Source organism: Camponotus floridanus, unplaced genomic scaffold, assembly GCF_003227725.1.
Source record: "Camponotus floridanus strain SB8 unplaced genomic scaffold, Cflo_v7.5 scaffold54, whole genome shotgun sequence".
Classification (NCBI taxonomy): Eukaryota; Metazoa; Arthropoda; class Insecta; order Hymenoptera; family Formicidae; genus Camponotus; species Camponotus floridanus.
Window position 1 is genome coordinate 930,578 of NW_020229703.1, and position 26,381 is coordinate 956,958.

Genomic DNA, 26,381 nt, shown 5'->3' on the forward strand with positions numbered 1-26,381 from the left:
TTTATATTGTAATATTCGATACATCTTTAACCACACACAGCGAATTTTATATTCTATTACCAATATTTATAGATGCAGATCGATAAATACCATTCGCGCGCGAGAGCAAGCGAATCAAGGTATCTTGACATCTAATAAACCTGAAGTAAACAATTTGTAAGTATGAAGTTTTACGAGACACTTATGATAAAGACGAGATGCAAACGAGCGAATTATTGTTGCTCTCTGTACGAATATTATTTTTAACGTTTCATTAGTCGCGAAGCTAATGAAATTTTCGTAATATATATTCAGTGTGATTCTGTCAAAGAAGCGTTTGCAACTTTAGCGAGCGTTATGATCAATACTCGCAATCGGGCATGCATGCCACGATATATCGGCCAAGATGCCGCATCTTCAACAGGTTCCTATTTAAAAGTTATCGAAAACTCTCCATACAATATTCAAAGAGATTATACCAATAAAAGATATGATTTAATGGAAATAATTAGATGAAAAGAATATATACATATATATTTATATATGTACATTATGAATAATCTCTTGTCATAGTTGTTTAACACATACACATATTAAATAATTCTCTTATTAAAATATAATTTATTAAAAAGCTATACTAATTAATTTTTTCAATATTATTTTTTTCTTATTCACATTAATAGACTTTGAATTATTTGAAGTTTATATCTAAATTATTAGAAGTTTTGTAATAAACGTAATTATGAAAAATGTTGATATAAATGCCTCTCATTTGCAAATTATTTGATCAATTTAGAATTTTAAAAATTTTCAGTACTAAATATATATAAATTTTACATAAACTAAATCTCAAATTAATATTCTTTTGAAGTAATATTTATTTGAAATTAACCAAAGAGATAAATGACTTACTTGTATGTTGTGTTTATGTGTATGTGTATGTATGCGTTTTGTTTTGTAAACTCATTTCAATTTCCAATTAAAAAATATAATTATATTCCAAATGTTGCATTTCGAGATTGAAAAACGTAATATTTTTCATATCAATTTTTAATATATTTCTATAATTTTTAATATTTCTATATTTTCATATCATTCTTCAATATTTCTATAGATATTTGCAGAAAAACAAGATGCGTGATTTACATAACACCTTGAATACGACACTTGTAAGGAAAGGGTTAAGCGTGCGCGTAATTTCCAAGTGCATTTCTTGAAACGCAACGAGCCGGAGAAAGATCATCAACAGGTCGCCGTGCAAAAGCCAACGTTCCTCCCTTGACGATGTTCCTAACGATGTTTCAACGACTTGATGATGTTTCAATAAACGATCTTGAGAGATAATTCTTTAATCGGCTATTGCCGAAAAGAAGACCGTATTTCAATATAATGCTCAGCTTGGGAATAGCAAGCGTTATACAGTTCGTGATTCTAACCGGTTAAATGTTTGCGAAATTAATTTCCTTCCAAGCAAGACTGCGGAATCTATGCTGTAATTTTATCCGTAATCTCCTACGAAATTATTTTCTTTCTAAGGAATTTAATAAGATAGTGAGTTGTGTGATACTACATTCAATATCCTAGTTTTCTGATTGTGGCATTTAAAAAAACAACTAGTTAAAATCGATTTCTAATATTAACAAAGAAAATGTTAAAAATATGTGGTGTATATTATCTTTAAATTTTATTTCTCTCTGTAAATTCAGATAATTCTAATAAATTAAATTAAATTTTTTTTGTGAATCCAATATACGTATATATGAAATTGACAAAGAAAATTTAATTCTGTTGATTTAAATTTATCTTCAGTGTACATTTCTCTAGGGCGATTGATAATAATAATATTTAAAAACATTATTCATTTAATAGATATCCAAAATATTAGATATACATTAAATGCATTCATTTAAATCAAACAAATCACGAAACAAAGATAATAACTTTGAAAAATTAAATTTACTTGAATGACAAATGCATACAGTGTATTTACTAAAACAATTTTCATCTAACTAGATTTTTACAATTAGTTTTGTTACCGTTATAAAAAAATAACAGAGTCACCGTCATATTTTCAAACGTTATTTCAAAATATATGTATCAGCATCTGTATCGACATGTGAAACAAAGTAATCTGTTTTCAATATTATAAGCACAATATTTAATTACGTCCGGCTTAATATCCTGGCTATTAAACAAATTTATGTTAAAACATAATAATGAGCTACGGTAAAAAATTATACTCTTACATTTCTAAACCAAACCTTTTGAAAAATTTGTTTATCAGCCTTAATTCTAATATATCTTGTCGAAATCCGAGTCAGATTAAAAAGTAATTAAACTTGTACACTGCTTCTCGAGCACAAATTTAAGGAATGCGAAGCTTATTTTTTCCAAGCAAACGTTTAATCAAACAGCCTCTTACTTTTAAATTTCTAATTTTCGATACGTAATATCTTGGTAATCGCACATCCTAAAAGATTCACTTAAACAATTAAAAATTTAAACTTATAATTAAAGATTATAATTATTCTTTTCTAAAAAACGAATTTTTAGCCACTCATCGCTTCAAGATTAAAACATTCTCGACATTCTTGACACATGTTATGTCTTTCATATATTCTCGCTAAATATCTGTAGAGTTAAAAAAAAGAAAATATAAGAAAAATAATTATAAGGAAAAGAAATATATATTGGAAAAAAGTGTAATGTTTGCACGATTACTTATACAAAAAAAAAACTCACCCCATTAAAAGCGCTGCGCTACGATGTGCTGGACGGCTCTCGCGAACTGGTGCGCCCACTTGAAGGAAAAGAAGGAGGATAAGACCAACGACGACGAGGACGAAGGACACCTTACAGATCGCGGCCTCAAAAGCATAGCACTGTTCGCGGACTCGTTTTCGCGATATACACGTACACAGCTCTATACACGAGAGTGCGGGCTGCCGCGCGCGGTTTCGCTCGTGGGGGTGTCGCGGTGCGACTGTAGCACAATCGCTACCCTCTCACGCTCTCACGGTCTCCATCCCTCCGGACCGTCCTCTCCCTCACTCCCGCGACCCTCTTTATCTACCTGACCCCCCTCTCTCTATCTCTTTCTCTCTTCCTCTCAATCTCTCTCTTGCCTGCTTATCTCATGCCTCCCCGTTGCCTCTCTTCTATTCTCACCCTCTCGGTTTCTCTCTCGCTATAATATCCCCTCCACCGAGCCGTCCAGCCACTCCTGGAGCGGCAAAGTGCCTTTTCGAAACGCACCCCTCGCGGCGATACTTTCCCGCTAACGGAATCGACGCTTTCGGGTTCTGTGAGAGGGTCCGCAGGATCCTCGGCTGCATTGACTGCGCTGACTGCACTGACTGCACTGACTGCTCTCTCACACGGGCCGCCGATCTACCGGGTCGGTCGGAAGTTCGAAAAGCTCGCGCATGATCGGCCGATCGGCCCGCGCACCCCATTCTCGTCGAGAAATCGCGGCGCGTCGCGTCCCATCGCTCGTCCTTATGCATTGCACGCATGCGGGTTTTTGACGCGACGGGAGAGCTCCGGGATATCACGTGTTGCTGGCATGGGAAGTCGCCGAATGTCGAATACACGACGTCGAGGGGAGGAAGAGACGAGAGAGGGTCGTGACCGCGAGCATCTGTATCGTCTCAACTCGGTGGTTTTACCTCATTCTTATTAGTCTCTTACTTTCGACGCTGTATTTCGTACAACTTTATCTCTTGCAATTTTAAAACTTTAAATTTTTTATCACTAGCTTTTGCACTTTTTCTGGACACTTTGCAGAATTGATTAAATGCGATTCGAAATTTTCTTCATTTTTTCTGTTTTTCTAACTCGCAGACTTTTTTTTTCAAACATTCATAACACGGATTGTCAGCTATAACTGTAGATATTTCGAGTTCTCTCTGTCTCTTTCTCTCAAACGTTTTGCTCCAATGAATATATCGTAATTAATTTTATCAAGTATTCTGTCAAAAATATGTCTAGGAAGGTGGAATCCGTAACGTTTCTTCGCGAAAGACTCCATTTGTCATAGCCTTTATAGCTCGGTTTTATACAGGAACACGCGAGCTCGGTGCATTTAATAACATTATTCAGTCGCATGTTGTAGAAGAAAAGCGAAGTTTCGTGAAATTATTATTATTTCCAGAAGAATGCCACCACTAACAACTGTACATGCGCGCGCACGCACACGAAATATCTTATTACGGCAGGTGTTCGAGACCGTGTTCGTAACTTTCTCCTTCGAATTCCATTAACTTTACGCGAAAATTCCGGAAACGTTTCAGGAAAATTCTTCCAACGAAATAATTGCCGTTCTCGCGATATCGCGGGGAATCTCGGCCGCGTGCCGGAAGCATGCTTGGGGAGGAAAAAAGAAAAAGAGGAAGAACGTATATTATTTTTCGTTATACTCGCCATACTATAATGCGTGGTTACGTACTATACACGTTGCATGGGTCCCATATACGTCGCAATAAATATGAAAGTGCTTTCTAGACTATGCTATACTCACCGACATGAAATGGAAAGATTTATAGCATGATTGTAATTTGAATAAAAATATTGTAAATGATCGTAGATGAATAATATAATAATTGATGTAGGACAAAATCTTAGCTCTAATATAATATTATTGGGGGGAGGGGAGAGAAATTCATTATTTTACATATTAAAATTATTCACATATTAAAAGAGAGACACGTAATAGATATTTAAAAAATAGTACTTTAATATATTGTAAATATTACATTATTATTATTATTTAAAACGCGCAAAAGTGTCACCGCGATAAATAAATTTTTTTTAAACTAACGTGATGTCACATTAATAATGCTGAAAATAAAAGAGAAAAGTGCCGTAAAAACCGCGCTTAATTCTGAACAAAGAAACGAAACGCAAACGTCCGCCGTCGGCTTTTCTCATTCGAGCGATTTTAACCGGCATATTCATCGAGCAGATAAATCACGCACCTCTTCAGGCCGAGAATCCCACGCGGTATGATGGATGGATGCTCGTGGATAAATGTAGACTTGTGTCATCGCAGGACGATAGGAGAAAGTTCGGCATTCGTCGACGGGAAACACGATGAAACAGAAACGCAGGGATTGCGCCCGTTCATGAGAAACTTTAAGAAGACCGAGAGAGGGAAGGAAGAAAGCTCGTTAAAAGTTTAACTCAACTTGTCTCCCGTGCGCTTTTCCTGAGTCCACGTCGAATATCGCTGTGACAAGGTATCACGTTACAGGATAAACAAATGTTCTTAAATTTAAAAATTTCCGTTATATTTACTCCTCGTTAGATCCATCGGGATCTCGTATATAAGATATATCGCAGGTTGTAGTAAAAATGACATACAGCTAATTTTTTATCTTAAAATTTGTGTTTAATTTATAATCATGCTTTTTTGCATAAATATGAAAAAAAATTAAGAAAGCAAAGAATATTTTTTTAAAGAATGAAAATAATTCCTGATAAAATAAAAATTCTCTTCTCTTAGCAAAGATAACAATAACTATAATATTTTATATTCTTTTTTTAGAGACATAATTTTCAATTATTATTTTTATTCTTATAAAAATTTTATCTCTACTGGTTGCCATTATTGATCAAGCTTTAGTGCGAACAGTTTGCGTGTCACGGGACAAACAAATATTTGTCTTAAATTCTCCGTTACATTTATATCCCATGCATTATCGGAGGCGCGTGCACGGGGTGTGCCTAATGCACCGCGTCTATCGCGGATAGAGCAGTTGGTTGCGCAGAATTATATTTGCGCCATAACGCGTGTGCGTTTAAAGTTTCGCAGGTAAACGGGATCGATCGGCGAACTTCCGACGATAACTACTGTAGACCGAGAATTTAATTAAATCGATTATTGCGAGAACGCCGCGCAATAAGAGAACGCAGAGCGGAACGTATTTCAAAGCGATATTTAATTTGTACCCGATAAATGTATACTCGCGTTCGCGTTCGATGTTTATTTAAACAAGAGCAAAATTTAGAATTAATATTACAAATTCTCTTTCTCTAGATATTTAATAAAATCACTTTTTTTGTGTATATATATATATATATATATATATATATATATAGCTTTGCGAAATAATTATTTCACTTTATATACTTATTGTCCTTGGGACAGAGGCAACTTTTATATATCCACTTAAATGGCATCCACGTGTATGCCTGTCATGTGCCATATTTACGCAATCTATTTCAAGGTTTATCAAATAGTCAGCAGGTACACATTCGAAAAGAAACCTGTTCTTGTGTTTCACGTCTCATATTATTTCTTCTTTTTAATCTCGTTTGAGATGTTCGCTTCTTCCAGCGAACATTCTTTTATATTAATATTTTACTATAATATGTATCATATCGTACTGTGTCAATGGATAGTGCAGTTGTTGTATACTATTTTATCAGTAGAAAAGAACGATGACAGGCAAACTATATTCTCCCAAGAGGAATGTATATATAAATGTACATATGTGAAATATTTATCACCAAGCAAGCAAACATTTTGCGATAGTTTAACAAACATTGTAGGATATATACAACTATGTTATTGAGTATCTAAGCTAATATCCCCCATTTCTTAACAGAGAATTGTTACTTTCTTGCTACTTATCGGGAAAATTATTTCTAAAGATAAATCTTAATCTCTGTATTTAGATTTTACTGATTGTGAGTAACAAATTCTCTCTCTCTCTCTCTCTCTCTCTCTCTCTCTCTCTCTCTCTCTCTCTCTCTTATATTATTTTAAATATCATATAATTTTGGATGTTATAATTTTAACATATTTATATACATTTAGTTAAGAATATTAAAATAAAATAAATCAAGACAATTTTAGTCAAGCTTATAAAAGTTTTGTCAATTTATTTTTTAAATATAACGAGTAACAGTATTTTTGCATTCATTCATTTTACATTAAATATTATTTTAACTTAGCAAAATAATTTTTATTTATTTTGCTAAGTTAAAATAATATTTAATGTTAAGAGCCTTCAGGTATTTTTTATTTCGAAAATAACAGAACGGAACAAAATATTAGTCATGTATCATTCATTCATAATGTAGTTACTCGTTACTTTTCGATTCATTTCATTTTCATACAATTGGTTTTACCTCATCGTACAAATAGAAAAACGAGTCGAGTCACGGCACGATCGGAGTCTCATAAAAAATGCGCACTTCATAAACGCTGATACGACTTTCGTAATCGAAAAAGTGCGGAGAGGAAATCAAGGACCTCTCTTCCATCCTATGGTCCTTTGTTTCGACAAGATTTTCGGGAGTAAAAGCATCCCCGTTCTTTCTTCTTCCCTCTTTTTTTACTTTCCCCCTTTTTCTTTTACCCTCTCTTTCTTTCTCTGTGATGTCACACCGACATTCTTTTCCAGGGAGGACGCGCGTTCGATATTAGGAAATACCTCCTGCCAATTTCCCATGTTATATAAGGTAAGCGTGTTCCCCTACGAAGACCGAAGGCCTTCCTGACATACTCTCTTTACGCGCACAAATCGATTTTACTTCGAGAATTCTTATATATTCAAGCAAGAGAGGTGTGAAAAAAATTTTCCGTTAAAAGTGTTACCTTTTACGCTCTGACTTTTTCCTCATTCCAGCTGAGTAGGATCCCGTAATAAAGTGATAGATCAGGGAATACAATAAAAATGGAGATTTTTTCTTTAACTTGCCGTATGAGAACGTAATCTCCATAGACGCAAAAAAATTCAAATGGAATTAAATTATTGGATATCGATTCTTGTTTCGACATGCTCGCGATGCGACTCGCTTCGTAACGTATCTGGCCTATGCAAATGCTGGAAATAGTATCGGCCGAATTATGCGAGTTACTGGGAACGCGGGCGTTAGATTGCAGAAATAGTTCGCAAATTCGGATTCGGTTGTGAACAGTCGTGCAGAATAATATATTGCAAACGCGCGGCAATAGAACAGTAACGGAGATTATTATAGTCATCTTCATATACGTGTATGTACATGTACAAGTCACTACTAACTACTTGGGGGAAGCATTTCTCATAAATGTATCTACCAATTATGTCCAACAGTTACTATTGCTAATTGATAAATTAAAGATAAATAATCTTAGGCATTCTTATCTTTTATAGCATCTTTCATCAATCGAAAATCCCCCCATAAAATTTAATTGGGATATGATATATTTTCAGTTTATAAAGTTGTGACAATTTCAATATTTTTTTCACAAGTCAAAACTCTCTATTAAGTTTTAAAATATTTAATCAAACAACCTGCGTATATTAATTTGGAATAAAAAATGATACATGATGTGTATATCATTCAACGTGAAAAAAAATCATATAAAAATGATATATATTCGTATCTGAACTCTATATTAGCGATCATTTTTATACGAGCATTAGTTGCACTATATACCCTGCACCATATAGTTAAATGTGTGCAGTTACGGAGGATTTCGAGACACGTTCGAAATCAGTGTAGACGACGTAGCCGTAGGATACGCGTGGTATAAAATAAAGAATCACCCCGGGCGCTCGTCTATCGGCCAGCAATATCAGCGGGAATTGAAATAGTCGTGATATTTCCTTGAGAGGTGAGAGCACGAAGAACGAGGAAGGGAAGCGGCGACGGTGGTGCAATGCGGAGGGCGACGCGGGGAAATAATAAAAGACGGCGAATAGGGTTTTTGCGGTATACGGCCGCGAGACGACGACGACGACGACGCCGCGGGAAAAATAGAGACGTGTTAGCTCGCTCTCTCGTCGTCGCTCTACAATCAGATTTCTTAGCGCGCCGCTCCATCAGAAGCGCCGATACTCGAACCCCTTTGTCGCGATTGGGGTAAAAGCGGCCGCTATTGGATGACAATGACGACGCGGAGACAAAAGAAACGAGCGACTTTCCGCAATGAGAAACGGACATCGAACGGAGATCGAAGGAATATCTATGGACAATTTTCGGAAATAGGAAACTGGAAATATGTGACGTTACAAATTGTCAATTGTAGTCAATTGTGACAGATCAAGCTACTATATATGCATGTGTGTGTATTTAATAAATTAACAAAAATTAATTTTTCATATTTATCAATATTCATTCATATTTAACGAATGCAAATGCTCAGAGAGAGAGTATGAAATTAGAACATCATAATTAAAATGCAATTAATTATATATTTGTGATAATATTCTGAATTCATTATGAAAAAATATCGTACATTATCATCCAATATACAATTTATCATATTATTTAATTTATGAATATTGTTTACATGGTTTTAATCATGGTTTTAATATTAATTTTATAATTAATTAATGAGATTAATTTTTGTATTTGCTTTAAAAGATCTTATATTTATAATAATGTTACAAAAATATTTTATACATGCATTGTTAAATCATTAATTTCATTTTTATCTTAATGATTCACCTAAAAAAGCGTCTTGGAGAAAAACATCGAAGTAATGTTGGTACTAAACAGCGAAGTCGAAGCAAATTGGCCAATTAACGCGTAATACTTCAAAAATCTTTACTGCTCTCTCTGTAAATTATGGCTGGTATCCTAGCAACAAGATGAAAAGAGGTCGAAATTAAGGAAAGATACTTCGGTATCCTCGAAATATGAAACGGAGTAACTGAGCTTGGCGGTATGTATTCCGCACATTTGCAATTACATTGGGTTCTGCATATTCATCGCACGTGAATTTGAATTCAAGAATATATACGACGAAAGTATTTTTGTGTCTTTGAAAGAAGCCTCTATCATAACTAAACTGGTAGAACTAATATTAAGCAACGAGAAGACGCTAGAAATGATACGAAATTCGCGTTTATATAACAAAACAGAAAACGAAATTAGTACCGTATTTACAGAGTGAGTGTTCTTAAAAATTTAATTTTGAAATTTCCCATTCGTCAATGTTTACTATAAGATTCCTTTCCGACAAATCTCAATAAATTCTTGTTATTATTAATGAATTTAATTAACGTCATATTAATTGCAAGAACGGTTTCTCTTCCGCCGAAATCGTTACAGTCTGCTTGTCATCAGTTTCAAATGCACCGAAGCTATTTATCGAGCAGATGGAATAAGCTCTTTTGTAAAATGTGCGCTTATCGAAGCCGCACAATAGTGAGTAGGAATAGCGAGTCCGTAAACCAGGCCGCTGAGAGGTATCGAGAGAGACCGGGTAAGTTTAATATTACTATCAGAACATCGTCTACAAGTCCTGCGGGGCAAGTTGCGGTCTGACGCTCAACGCACGAACTCTTGTCACAGGATTCAACTTCCGCGGGTGGGTCGGAACGTGACGGTGTAAGCGGGTTCGCTCGCTCGAAAAACAGACAAAAACGACAACAAGGAAAAGAGGCGAAGGGACAGAACAAAGTAGCGCATGTATGCGAAAATGTGAACGATACTCGTCGGCTGAGGTAACATGCCTTGAGAAAAAGATAGAGAGAGAGAGAGAGAGAGAGAGAGGAAAAGCGGCTTCTTTCACCGCAACACGTCCTGTCCGGCAGAAACTCGCAGGAATGACTATGTTTGCATAGTTGTCCTGTTTACATTCGCCCCAGAATTCCGCCCTGCGGGATTACGCGAATAACGCAATGCCCGTGAGCTGGGAAAAGAGCGTCGATGTGCTAGACGATGTGTTAGCGTCTCACCTCAAACAGAGAGGATTCACGAGAAATACTCAATTCTCCATTAATTATGCTACAAGGCCGATCCGCTTTAATTCTTAATAGCTACCATAAATTTTGTTTAGCTTTCAGTTTTTATATTTAAAAAAACATTCATTTGATTTATATTTAAAAAATACCATAAATAAATAATAGAAAAATTTAGTATTTAATTACATTATATATTTATATATTATATATTTATATATATTATATATTTATATTCTCTCTGATAGTATTTAATTACATTATATATTTATATATTATATATTTATTATTTTTATATATTATATATTATATATATTATATATTCTCTCTGATATGCATATATGCACTAAATTTACTTGATTACTTTTAAATTTAAGGCTTAGGTATCAAATTATATGTAGTTACATTAAAGATTTTTAACTATCAAGATATTTTTTATAAAAACGTTGAAACTTAAGAAACTTTGGAAGAAGGTAAGATCTAAAAAATCAACACGCTATAAATTTAAACTGAAGAGTAATATTTTTTAATTTTTGATACTTTCAGTTAATCTAGAAAGCTGATACATGGAAAATATGTATATGGCAAGTTGCTGCAAGCAGAGAAGTCTGATTAAAACGTAAATAGCTATCATCTCAAGAAACATGTTTTTGCTAAAAGTTTAATTAAAAAGAGAAAAAAACTATTTTGGTGGCAAAAAGGATTAAAAGAAGATTATAGCAAGCGGGAATACTTTGTGGTAAGAAGCGACCGAGAGCTTGTTAGATTTTGCGACATTTTTAGATTAAGTATCTTACCAACAAGATAAAAATTACACCTGAAACTGTAGTTCAATTTTATTAATGTATTCAAAATCCGGAATACTTTATTAATATATATTAATTCAAGGGGTTATAAGACTTTTACCATGTCCCAATTTATATAAAGCGAGTTAGGAAATTTAATTAAAATAAATAAATTTGTATTTATGTAATGACATTATTCCATATCACTCAAAATCTGACAGATTAAATGCTTAATTATCAATGTTAAATCATATAATATTAATTATGATAAAAGTGTCTTGAAATAAATAGAGATAATTTCTTTTAAAACAAACAAAAATACGTCAATTCTAATTAATTCCCATTAGACTTTCTAATAAATAATAAAAATGTATATACATTTCACAAAAATTTTTTAATCATAATAATATAAAATCATTATAAAATACTGAAAAAAAGACAGTTCTTTCTAAAGAGAGTTCTTTCTAATCTGTTAAATATTTTTTGAAATATTCACATACGCGTAATTCAATTTAAATTCTATATAATATCGAGAATTTTCATTGAGCATATAGTCATTTCAAATGTATGTGTGTCTACATAATAATATAATTATTATATTGCGACATATCAATCGTTTTTACAGATGTAAATATATACAAATACATAATCAGATATACAGATACATATATACATAAATCCAGAGTAATCTTTTCCTACTTTTCAATCTTTTTTCACCCCGGCTTTACATGGAATTTCGAGCATAAAAGACAAATTTTCATAAAATACTCCAGCTTTACATGGCATTTCGAACATAAAAGACAAATTTTTTATACACATTACTTAAAATGAATGTCACATATAACTGTAATCGAGACGCATTTATAAAACAAGAGGACCGTGCTCGAGAATTAATGCCTATCGTTACATCGTTTACGCAGAAGAGCGTCATGCATCTTTCATTTCGTCGCGGAGATTTTCCTTACACGAGATTACTCCGGTTCACTCTCTTTACCGAACTTTCCGCGACGCGACGGCCGCCTAGAGAACGTTAATTCAGTTCTCTCGGCACTTTATACGATAAAAGCTCAGTCACGATATTCACCTTGCACGAGGCAAGACGTAGATCTCTCCGTTCAGCTTTTTTCCTAGATCATATGTGTTGCACACGCTTCCATGCACATAAGTTCGAAAAAGCTTCAGATATGTACTAAGTGTCTCAGAAATTGTACATATTTTTTCTGCATTTTTCCTTCAAAGAATGTTTATTACTTCAATAATTCATAATCTTTAAATTCGAAACGAGTACAAATTGAAATAGTTTTATTTAATTATCAAGTATTTTAAAAATAGTAAATTATTTTATTTTTTATAATTAATTTCATAACAGCTCTTAATGTATTGAAATTTCTATAAAATTAAAAATCAAGAATGAAACTTGAGAAAATGTACTATTTTTTTATACACTCATACATATTATATCTTTGTATGAATTTGTTGCTACTCTACATTTTACTGAAATCGCGCCGAATCTATAATAATGAATTATGAGAAGATTAATACTTTCGATGAAAATAAAACGATCATTTAAAATTGCAAAGATTTTAAATGTCACTGACAAGTCTTATTAAGTCTTATTGATTGAATTTTTTATTCAAAGAATTATAAAGAAAAGATATTATTTAATATAATTATATAAAGATATAATTAATATATAATTAAAGATATAATTAATATAATTATATAAAGATAATTTTAACTTTTTAAATTTTGAAAATTTTAAAAATTAAAGTGAATAATTAAAAGAAATTAAAAAATGGAAAATTTAAGAGAGAGAGAAGATTGAGATTTCGAACGATGCTAAAAAGTAGTGTATTATAAGTTCTTATATTTTTAAAAAAATTACCGGTTTTTGCTTTTTCACAAAGAACATTAGAACGAGGAAATGGAATTCATAGAACGCACATAGAATTTTCTACGCGATATTACTATATTTGTTATATGTAGAGTGGTACGGTATAGTGTAAGAGTGCATAAGTACATGCTTACGGAGAAAACGATCCATCATGGTTGGCCGTACTATGATTAATGGGGAATATGAAAACGCAATGTAAATGGGATTCAACCACTCGCCATTCTACGGCGCGAAGAATATTTTGATTTAACATAATTTATAACCAACCGGTATTATATTTTCCTAATGCACAGAAGCATAAAAAATATTTATCCATAAACGACATATTGATGGCGTAGCGTAACGTAGTTGATGACGTAAGTTACGTTAAAAAGTATTCTGTTGCCATATATAAAATATATAGGTACATACATTTCCAGAGATGAAAATAATACATCTCGAAATATTGTATACAAGTACAATATTTCGAAATACATAATTAATTAAAATTTCATATATATCAATTGAACCGTCAAATGTTAAATAATTCTATAAAGATTTCGATTACAAATTTTTACTGTAACTTGCAAAATCGCACTGAGATCAAAATGTGAAATTTATAATGTCGAACTTATATAACTATTATCACTGCAACTATTTTCTTCGAGAGAAAAGAAAGAGCCCCCCTTTCTTCGAGTGACTTGCAGCGAGGGCAGGCGATAGTATCGAAGGAAACGAGATGCATACACGCGTGTATGCATGTGCATCGACCTGTTTACGGTGAACGAGCACATGGACACACGGAGAATGGTATCGCGGAAAACCTATGGCTGTAAAGTAAAAAGAAATACATCTTGGCGTATGCATTCTGCGACATTCGCAAAAGGACGTCTTATCCTTCGAACCCGGTGAAATACTCGTCTGGGCATTCAAACAAATTCTCACTTCTCCATCTATGAAGATGCCGATAATAGCCGAACGCATTCTGAAGAATCTTTCATGCAGAAATTGCAGACAGCAAATTGCATTTTTTGCTTTACAATACCCGAACAATCTCTATGCTACGATTAGTAAAGTTTGCCTAAAATTAAGGCAGCTTTAAGTTGAACATTCGCAATTGAAGAGTACGGTGAAGATTCTAAAGACACTTGGGCTAGTCCTGGAAATAGCTACGATATCGACATGCGACGAGTTTTTGCCAACTTTTGTGCATTTAACCGTCGATACAAGAGAAAGATTTCTCCCGAGAATTTCTCTCGTATTTCTCTCGACGTGAGACTTTATATTGTTTCGCCCGAGTCCCGCGAGCCCCGAAACGTGCTCTCTCGCGCGCTTTTTGATCCACGCCCAACACGAAACTATCCAAGTAAATTCAAAACTGGGGTGCGAACTTTATTGGGCGGAATAGTAGAAACGGCCGGAAGATTACTTCCACGGGGGCGCGCGAAAGGCCGTTGAAACTTCCAAGAGAGGCGGTTAACTAAGTTCCCGAGAAATGGACTTCAGATAGTTTTATGTCCTTCGTCTTACTTGTCTACATCTGGACATAATGGCGATCGCTCCCCACGTCTTCTATTTTCGATGATCGCACGGTCATAATCGTGATAATCGATCTCGTTATCGTGTCGATCCACATCGGAAAGGATAATCGGTGGAAACAACTGGTGAAGTATTCATCAATGATTAATTGCTGGCAATGCGCTGGTATGTGTGTGTATGTGTTACTACTAATTTTATATAATCTAACTTTCCTGGAAGAATAGTATACATATATAGTATACATCAGAGAAAGAGAGAGAGAGAGAGAGAGAGGAGAGAGAGAGAGAGAGAGAGAGAGAGAATTTATAATAATCGATATTCTATATATACATATAGGCTTTTATCTCATTGCTAAAGCGGAATAGTAAGAGTATTTTGAAATAAAACTATTTTAATTATTTGATTTTATTTTACTTTAACAGTAATTATTATATTATATTTTGTCTCGTATATTATCTCTTTTCAATTTTTTATGATGTTTGTTTCTCTTGATCTTTTGATATGTTTGACACTCCTTGTTTTATGCAAGGCCTAAAAATAAGCTACCACGATTCGAAGAAAGCTTAAAAGAGATTTTAGAGAGTAAAGAAATATCGTGTCCTTGCGTCATGGAAAAAACGACTCGAGATTGATCAGCAGTATCGAAGTTTCCTTTGTTTGATCTTTCTTCGCAACTTCGTGGAAATCAATCGTATGTCTCGCATCTCCTTCGAAACTTTTTTTTTAGCTCGCCATTTCTGACGCTGGTTTTACCCATTTCCCTTCCCCTGCTCTTTCTCTTTCTTTCTCTTTCGAATACATCTCAATTTCGCGCTTTATCCGAATATGCCTCGAAATTGATCGACCAAGCGTGATGTACGCAGATTCCCCATTCCCAGGTACCTCCGGGGAAATATCTGTATTCCTCATTGCACGCGGAAAGGGCCGCGCGGAGACCTTCCAAAAGCTTTATTGAAAGCTGCGAGTCCATCGCCGCCCTTTCCCTCCGTCGATTGCCAACGCGTTCCTCATCTCGCAGATCGATGCTCGAAATTTCGAACCAAACTCGTCCTGTACTGAATTTCCGCTGAGACTTCTATCACGGAATGCTTGCGGATTCTTGGCGAAAACAAATACGCGTTTTTTATACTTGATTTCTACAATCGTGATTGTGCGGCGAAAAAAGATTGGAAAAATAATGATTACCGTTATAAATTAAATATATTAAAACAGCACAAATGTAAGCGTGTTATATCATACATGAGAAGAATATAATTAATAATATTTAAAATTGCAAAATATTACATTGAAATATTACTTCAGTTCTCTCTACTAATTTTTAAAAGCAACATTTTAAATATTTAGAAAAAAAATTTTCTTTGAATTTTTAATTAGAGCGTTTAAATAATGAAAGAAGTAATTCGCAATAATTTAGAAATATATATAATGATCTACTCTAGCCTTAAATTAAATGCAAAAACTTATGAAATAAATTAAACATATTGAAGAAAATTAAAAGAAGCTTCACTAATTAATAATTAATAAAGTAAGTATTTCTTCATTAAAATAATAAAATAAAATTATATTTTAATAATATTACAAAAAAATAAAGCTATTTCTTTAAAACTTGCAGCGCACACATCATTAATTATATGTATCGTAACAAATAATCGTAAACTGGTTTAATAAATTAGTACGAGTAGCCATCAGAACATTTCGTCACTTCAAAAAAGAAAAGAACCGAAAAGAACCGGAAGAGCGTGAAAACAGGGAAGAGCAAACACAAAAGAGAAGCCACGATAAGGCAGAAAAGCGCGTCAAAGAAGAAATGAACAGGCAGGACTGTGAGAGGGATAATGGAGGATCGCAAAATCCTTTATCTGTTTCTACTCAGGAAATTAAAAAGGACCACTGACACCGCATTGATTCCGATATCAACAGATCCTATATGCGCTTCGAAATAAAGAGGAGGGGAAAAGATAGATAGATAGATAGATAAATAGATAGATGGATGAGTGAGAAACAGAAAGAAAGAGAGACGCAGAGAAGGGTAGAAAGAGTAAGGGAGTAGTGCAGAGAAATATATCCCCGCGATCCGCGGACGCTATTTGTAGCCCCGTTGTCAAAGGACGAAGCGTTGGAAGCGTTTGCGCAAACAGCTGCGAGCTAACTGCTTATATTGGCCTTCCTTTCCGCTCCTTCCTTGCCTCGCCTCGCCCCGACCTCCACTACTATAGAGTGTCTGACTGTATCCACGTCCGTTCTCCTCTCTACGCTACTATTGCGCTCCTCGCATTCCCCGCGTAAAAACTGGGGGGGCGATTTCGCTCGCGATTTAAAGCTGTGCGAAAAAATCGTCCGAATTCGCATCAGATGTCGAGAGCGCATACGTAACGTTTGTATATTGCAGGAATTTGATTACGTTTGGCGGTTTTAATTTCGATCCGTTCGATGAAACGTAAGACCGATAGCAATTCGCTTTGTGGCTCTTCTCGCGATTATTGCAACACTAAAGGAGAGTAATATATGGTTGTTCTAGTACATTTCTGAGCGGGATTTCTAACGATTCGGGCGATTGTATTATATTTTCAGAGAGAAGAGAGAGAAAAAGGAATTAAAAATAAATTTTCCCGGTTCTTTCATAATGATCAGATCATTAAAATAGCATGCACATGAACTTTTCCATGAATTTCAAATGTTAAATCTCTAACTTTTACACGAGAACATATATATATATATATATATATATATATATATATATATATATATGTATTTGTTCCTCAAATAATATTTGTCAAAAATTTTATGTATTTTCTAATGAGAAAAAATATATATATAAAACATAAAAATTATATATTAATATATATAATAAAAATTGAATGTTAAAATAAAAATTAAAAGTTAAATCTTTCGTATTTCTTCGTGTATTTTTTAGAAAATTTTATAAAAAAGTGATAAACAAATAAATTACTTTTTTCTATAAAATAATGCAAGTTGAAAATTTCTCATAGTAACATTCATATTTTTCTTCATAATTTTTAATGTTATGCAAATGTATATATTTTATTGGAAAAATTAAAGCATAATTTTGTAGACTGATAACACATATATGATAATCATACAGCATGACAACTGATGCAAATACACATTTTTTGAGAGTCGTGATAAACTTACCGAGGAAAACTCGTGGAATAGCCAAGGAGAATACTTCCGGTGTCCTCGCACTGACATGGATTGCATTTCCCGAGAATGCATCGCCTGCCACACGACAAGCGTGCATTCACGAATATAGCTACGTGATTTTCTCGAGTTTATTCCTGATCGTCCGATTTCGTTTTAAGCCACTTCTCAGATCCTGTTTCGACAGAAAGTGTACGGAATACATCAGTTTTTTTTAAAGCGAAATACAATATGATACATTAATACATGTATAAATAATGAATCTGTGGGATAAAGATAGAGAATTGACGGTAACTTTTCGAATTTGATGAAGAACATTTTATTTCATTACAAAGAATTTATTAAACGTATTCTGACAGTCGCTCTGCCCTGATTCTAGTATCTTTTCTATGGACGAAAGCGCACTCTCATTCAGATTATTCGGCAAATCGCATGATAGCGCAGCACGCAAAATCAAACCAGTTCGCTTTCGTCGGACAATTGTGGCTGATGCTGTGAACACGGACAGCGTTGGACACTCGATAGCCAACCGATGCGACGGATGAATTAAACTCGACGTGGTGGGCAGAGATTGAATTACTGGCGCATGTTTACACGATATTGTGTGTCAACTCCCACAGTTGCAATCAATATGCCGGCATTGAACTTTCAATTAGTGTCACTTAACTCGGCAAACACAGCCGCTCCTGTTCCGGTGTCGCGGGACGGAACGCATCTTCGTAGGTTTTCTCGCGCAGAACACTTCTCCACCTTCCCCTTCGTGTGTTTAGCTTTCGATATCACCCAAGTAAACATTCTTAAAGGAAAGAGAGAGAGAGAGAGAGAGAGAGAGAGAGAGAGAGAGAGAGAACGGCTCCCCGGAATCGAAATTTTACTCCTACTTTCAACTTGTATTTTTTCATATTTGTTTTTCATATTTCAGATTCTGCAGGATTTTGATAGGATTTTCATTTATATAGAAATTATATGATGTTGACCGTCCACTTTGTATCGCAAATAGGCAGTAAACGAAGGCAGTTTTCCGTTTTATAAATTGAAAAGAGAAATTTTCAGCAAAATTATAGATTGGTACAATCATATGAAGTGTAGAATTTAATTATATAAAAAATTAAAGTATCCCCAATCTTAGAATATTTCTAGCCCCGATGGCAACGAACATTTGCAAGCACTCTCGATTTCGTTTCGCGACAAAATTGTTGGAAACAATCTCAATTTAATATATCAGATAATAAATTATTTTATTAGACAAACATGAGAAAAGTAAAATAAGATTTCGATGAAAATAAGAGAATAATCCTATTTTATAAAAGTGTCGTTTGCTACTTTTCTTCCGTACAACAGCAGGATAATTATAATTTTATATACTTGCTTATCATTATATTGTAAAAATATATCAATTTTTTTACATATATTTCTTGTCAATTTTTTAATTATTCTAAATATATTAATATAATCATGCGTTAACACAAAAATAATTATTTTATGTGTTTTTGCTCTGATAAACTTAATATATTTACTGTATTCTTTATTCTTCGATGTTTCTTTACTTACGAGAATTTTTATTTATGGTTTCATTTATTATTTATGGTTTTATTTATGTTTACTAAATCTATCGTTTACAATACGTTTCCGAATAAAGCCATGGCCAATATTTTCACATACATGATACAGTCAGCGAGCAAACTATTTGCTCGGATACGATCCGGAACACATAAGCTCTATTCAATTACAGGCGGCGTAGTAGACGTCCGATAAGCATCGATTTCGCGACTAAGGGCGCTTCCATGTGCCAAGGAAAGCTAACACAATGTGTCTCTAATCTCCCGCACGACTTGCGACCCTCAGCATGGGGCTACCTACCACCCGCCTACAAGGATCACGATCTTAAGCGCTCCATCGGCACGATGGAGTGCCTTCGGGAATCTTACTGTAAGGGTCTAGTAATCCGACCGTGTTCAGAAGTAATCACGAGCCACGTGACCCCATTTAACGATATTTCAATATAAATACCTCTTATAATTCACAGAGTGAGCCTAACTTTCTCATAATAGAAATTATTTTCCCTCGTAAAAAGTAAGTCGAAGTACGGCAGATAATTTGTGATATCTCCGATATTTCCAAGTGCAAACATCTTTCTTTCAATACAAATTGTAGAAAAAATTAGAAGAAGATTTAAGATTTTATATATAATGTATTAATTAAGAATCGAGAACTAAAATTTATTGATTTGTAATTTAAAAAGTTAATAAAAAGTTGTTGGAACAGCTATATTTTCGAGTGTATCGTCATTCGAATATGTGAACAGACACTTTGATTGGCGAATAGGTTGGCTTTTGCGTGAATTTATGTCTGTATGGATCTTCATAAACGGATAGTCGACGAAGACGATTTCGTGTTCTCGGTATCCTCGGACGCCTTTCGCGATGCATGTTAACCAGGTTTATTCAAGCAATATATTTGATAAACATCCGCTGACGCTACTATTCGATGTTGCCAGGACGATATTAAATTCTTGTTCTGCTGATTGTGATGTTGATCAACAGACATACAAATCAGCTTAATCATCTTTTCGAGATGGAAGTTGTACAAACAATCAATTTTTTCTTCAATAATAAAATCTTAAAACTAAGTTTGCGTAAATCTTTGATTTCTGAGGTCTTCGAAGTTCTCTGGAACTATTCTGAGATGTTTGTATTCGAAAACCTGCGGACTGTTAAATCCCTGGATTCTCTGAAACCGCTTGAATAGAGCCCTGTCTATTCATTACACTTACAAGAGTGTAATTGCTTGCGTGTACGCGTTAAAGTTCGAAGGTTGCCGAAGAGATTGGTTGGGTTATCGAGAGACGTCTTAATCATGCAGTGGATAGTTTACATAGTTAAGAAGTTGTTTCGGAGAGAACGAGAGAGAGAGAGGGATTGAGAAGAAAAGAGAGGATCTAGGATTTAAACATAATGTTTAATTAGTCATGCTTCTCGGTTAGCATCCTCCTGTGTCATTAATAAAAATGATTCCAGTTAGTTACAAACACCGCTGTCTCCAGCATGCTTTTTTAATTCTTGTTAGATATTCTGGCCTATTTTTCAACTCGACCGAATAGAATATATAATACATGCTGTTTGCCTCTCTCAATTTTTATTGTAACCGATAAACGTTACAAATAAGGTTAATAAATAAACTGGATGTCTGCATGAAACTCAAAGTTCGAAAATATCGAAAAAAAATAAAAACTTTCATTTTTCATTATTTAAAAGTTTCTGATATAAAGCAAGATATTTGGAGCAACATTTTTCGTTAAAGATTATATACATTATAGACGTTATAGACATTAAAAACCTTTATTTTTTGTGAAAATAGCTATCCATAAAGATATTATTCATCTTCGTACAAATATTTTTAATTTAAAACGGACAATTAAATTTTCCTAATTTTGCGATAATTAGAATTCAATTAAATTATAAAACTTATACAATATAAACTAATCTTAAGGTACAAATTATATTACTACATTCTTCTCTTATTAAAAAAAAAACGTTTTACTGATATTGATTTCGTTTAATTTTAAAGTCATTTTATGTATGTATGCATACGTTTCTTTTAGATGACATTCAAATTTCCATCAAGTTCATTTCCCATGTTAAGCAACGAACGTGCAAATTCGCGCATCATGTTAATCCTATTAGGGAGTCGTAATGAGAGAATGCGTGGCGATTAAGCTAGCCTACCGGCCATTAACCATAACACGCACTCGTGTCCGATAATCTTCAAGCTGTTCAGTCATATGCGCGAAACCGTCAGGATCCGCGCCGTCAGAAGTGCCAACCGCAGTAGGTCCTGTCGCCTTGGTAATTAGTGGAATAGCATTCGAGTGCAAGTTACGACTCGCGGAGAGTGTTGTGGACTGACCGTGGGTTTCGGCCTAATCGATATCCGATCACTCGAGCAATACGTCAAGTACATCCCGCGCGCGTTTGTCCCCCCATTTGTATTGAACCCCTCTTCCTCCCTTTCTCTCCTTCGTCTATATGTATACATATATAATGTGCATTCCACTCCTCGTATTTATGCATAGCGCTAATGCGCATCTGGTACGAGTGCGTGTATTGGGTGGATCAAAAGTATTCAAACATATCTATATACAAAATCTTTCTCTAACTAAAAAAAAAATTCATTCTATAAATTATATATTGTACATTCTATTAAAAGTTCACTTGGTACAAAAGATATATTAATTATATTAATACATATTTATATACTAATTGCATTAATACATATTTAATAATTAATTGAATAAATTTTTTAGAACATTTTAACAAGCAACATTTTGCTTAATAATATTTTCCTTTAATAGCTATTGATATGTATTAATAATAAATTTTGTGCAAGCTATTTTTTCAAAATTTAACGGTTATGTTATTACATATTGATGATGTTTAATCGATATGTGATTGAACATATTGACATCCAATTCAACTCAGTAACTCGAGTGTTCAAGTTTCAGGAAAGTGACATATCGATTGGTCACCGATCAGTGCTAGAAATCGAGTGCAAGAGTAAAATTTGATAACGCAAAACTTTACGGTCGGGGAACCATCTTGCATTCCTGAGGCTAAAATATATAGATAATTTGCTGATCCTCCTGGAAACTTTTGATCTTTAATATAAACCTTGATCGCGCGTATGCCTTCAAGCTAGCCACAAATATGCGATAAGTTCGCAAAGATTGTGATTTCATGAATAATAGAGAACATATTTCGATACATTTCTTCCAAAACACCCGATATATACGCGTATTTATTTAATCGAAACGATATATGCCATCGCCGCCGCGCTTGGGAGATCGGGGATTCAATAATTAAGTTCGCCATTAATCGTGGTCAGCTGGCCTCACACGATTTGTAGCTTGACGAGATAATCGGTTAAATCTATCCGCGATCGAAAAATAAATTTTAATTCTGTGATCTTCCTTAATATCAATCTCCTAATTTTTATTGTTATATAGATAATGAGACAATTGATTTTATTTTATATTGCTAAAGCTTTCAAATTAATATTATGATATTATTTTATATTCACATATATATACATAAAATCTATCAATATTTTTCTTCCATTACGCTGACAAAAAATGATATCTAGAATACGCATAAGCAAAAACGCAATAAAGCAACTGGAAACTGCCCCATCTTGTAGTTTAGTGAAGACTCTCGAAATATATGTTCTGATCAGCTAGCATGAAATAAAAAAGGCTTCAATCCTGCGCTTTTTCTCAATACCGATTCTTTCGGTAATCTTCTTCGTTCTCGTGAACTTGACAATTTCGACAAGCGACAGATGTGTTCTGCATTTTTTGCCGTAAAGCGCGCAGAACGAAGAAGGAAAAGTCGAATTAGATGATCTCCAAAATCGCATGGGAATAGAGATGATGATCGAGAAATCATAAATTAAGGTAAAATTACAGTTGATACGATATTCTGAAGCGAAGAATAATGTCTCTTAAATGATTCTAATTAAATAAAAAAAATTAACATGTTTTACAAGATTCGATAAATTTTTAGAAATAAAATGTCGCCAAATAAATCCTGCAAAAATTATTACTATTAATATAAGTATATACTTCATATTTGTATGTAATAATCAGTTACATGTTACAAATTTTTCTTTTAATATCTTTCAAGAATAGAAAATTATTCCCGGAATGCCGTTTGAACAGAAGTATCTTCGAAGTTGATGAAAGAGACGAATGAAAGGATGGAATAATAACCTTTTGAAATGGTGCCTACACAGTGAGATTTCACGCTCTTTCTGGACGCTAATTGGATCTTGCAGATAAACCCGGAGGAAAGCGCCCCGTGTCGACTTATTGAAATGAATATATTTGTTTCGCAATATATGAAATCAAATAACGCGGCATTTACTTACTTAATGGGAGCAGAGACGCTATTATATATAAAGTTCGAAAGTTTATTATTTCTCACCCGAAGATTGCATAATAATTATAAATCCAACTTGTCCTAAGAAACTCTTATCGCGAAATATTTCAATTGCTACAGCTTTCAAGATTTCTGCTTTTATAATTATACAAATAAATATTATAATATACAATCTAGTAAGTAAAAAAATACTTTATATCTACTATTTTTTAACATTTATAGAAATTAAAAAAAAATAAATATATTAATAATATAATCAATATAATTTAATATAAATGGAACACACATAAATTTTGATTCTAAATTCAAACCTTTTAAACCCCATTTATCCTAAACTAACTTAAATAAACTTCGCTTCTAACAATTTAAAGAGAAAATATATTCAAGGATTGAAATGTGCAATGTCTTGTGTAACGATAAAATCTTTTTCACTGTAAAGTGACTAGTATCAAGAGTTTGCCTATTTCACCTAACAATAAATTCTCTCAATCCTTGAGTTACAGTTCTGTTGAATCCACGAAGTGGTTCAAAAAAGTCTGAAATGCCTGAAAGCCTCTTACAGTCGAAAGAAAACTCAAGAACCATGTTTATAAAAACATTGCCTCGTACAATCTCCAATTTTATTTTTAACTATATGTTCAACTAAGACGTGGACTGAAGGTCGTTAAAACATCATTTGATAAGAATCTCAATCGAAGTTTCAATTGTATCCTAATATTATGACAGTGATTTATATTTGACTACGTAAAATCATTTGAAGATATACATAAATCAATATAAAGAATTATCTTGCATTTCCCTCTGATGTACAGCTAAAAAATCTTTCTAATTATATAATTAAGGAACAATTCAAAATTTTAAATATTCAAAAATAATTTTCTCCCGAAAATATAATTCTATCTATTATAAATGAATATTATATAAAAGATATAGAAGTTAATATTGAAAATATTTCTGAGGTTTGATTTCTTTTATTACTAGAATATACATATGAGTCCTTTCTTCTAAAAAATGTTAATATAAAAATATTCTACCATATACATGTATATTGGCGAAGAGAGACGCAAAGTTCTATTTTCCGCTTTAGGCCCTTCACTTTCACTACTGCTCCACATTCCTGAAGACCTTCAGGAAGAGGAAAATTCGATTCGCCACGGCGTCAGTCGAGCAGAAGATTCGCAAAGTTAAAAATTGTCTTCCTAGTGTGCCGATGAAGTGCGAGTTTCGAGTACGGATCGGCGGCGGTGCGCTAAAGGCGGCCCGTAAATTGGATCTATCAGCGCGTTCGGATGGTGCTATATCATGCTGGAAGCAGCGGACAGAGAGAAGGAGCACCACCATCTTTCAACGTCAGCGCAGAGCCTAGTCGACCACCCACCCGTATCCGACCCCGCGTTTGGAACACAACACAACACGACCCTCCTAACACCCCCTCACGTTGGGATTGTCGACAATAGCCATTCCGTGCTTTTTATGATTCTCTCCAGCCAACCGTATCTAGTTCACTGATCAGACGCGGCTTCATTCAATGTAATTAATCGTAATTAATTCTTTCTTCTTATACCCAAATTTTTGCTCAGCAGAATTTTTCAAAGATCCACAGATAAAGATTTTCAATGTTCGATAAAATATATTTATATTGTATTTTAATAAACTAGTTAGAATATTTTTAATTTTAATTGAAAGATTTAAAAAAAAAGAGTTCAGAGAGATGATTCAAAACTGATTTAAGAATATATAAAGCGTATTAAAATCATATTTACAATCAAGTCATTTATCGCTTAGTTATTCCGCATTAACGGATATCGAGGTCGTTAAATTCTCTGAAGCTTGATTATCGATAAATCCATGCCCAATTTGCTCCGCAATTAATTCTTCGAGTAATAATATCCCTTGGCACCATAATAATGACTAAATCGTATTTGCAAGTGGAGTTATAATATAAAAAAATGCGAACGTGAAATTGTAAAGATTATTTATGCCAAATGTTAATTAAGCCCAGGAATACATTTAATGAAAACGTTGTCTTTCATCAACATCTAATTAATAATGAAAGAAGTTATATCTATGTGCAATATTAATTATGCAACTGCAATATCCTGCGAAAACGCTTTCGCAAGACTAATAATTAATCGCGCAAATCAGATCGCGGGATTATTAATAGCTGTGGCGAATCTGCCTGGATTGGTGCAGAAGAGCAATCCGTATCGCAATCGTGTACTGATTTACTCAACTGCCTTGGACGATACATCGTCGATCTTCCATAGCGACGTACAGTCTTTTTGTCATCTCTTATTGAATTATATGTCAGGATACAAATAAGAAGCTCACAATAGATACTTAAATCATTTAAGATAATATTAATGAACATTCTCGACACAAATTTTCGCGTTTTCTTATTTAAAATTAATAATGTATAAATGCTATCTGCACA

The 26,381-nt window shown here is 33.8% G+C and overlaps 2 protein-coding genes across 2 annotated transcripts in view; one reads left to right on the forward strand and one right to left on the reverse strand.

Annotated features, from left to right (window-relative positions):
- Window positions 1-3,278, reverse strand: part of LOC105257364 (lachesin) — a 139,595-nt gene extending 136,317 nt beyond the window's left edge. Inside the window, exon 1 of the mRNA XM_025412644.1 lies at window positions 2,722-3,278. The gene's annotated coding sequence lies outside the window, so the exon portion shown is untranslated. The remainder of the gene's footprint in view (window positions 1-2,721) is intronic.
- Window positions 1-26,381, forward strand: part of LOC105257365 (4-coumarate--CoA ligase 1) — a 92,254-nt gene that overhangs the window by 37,908 nt on the left and 27,965 nt on the right. The gene's annotated exons all lie outside the window — the stretch shown is intronic.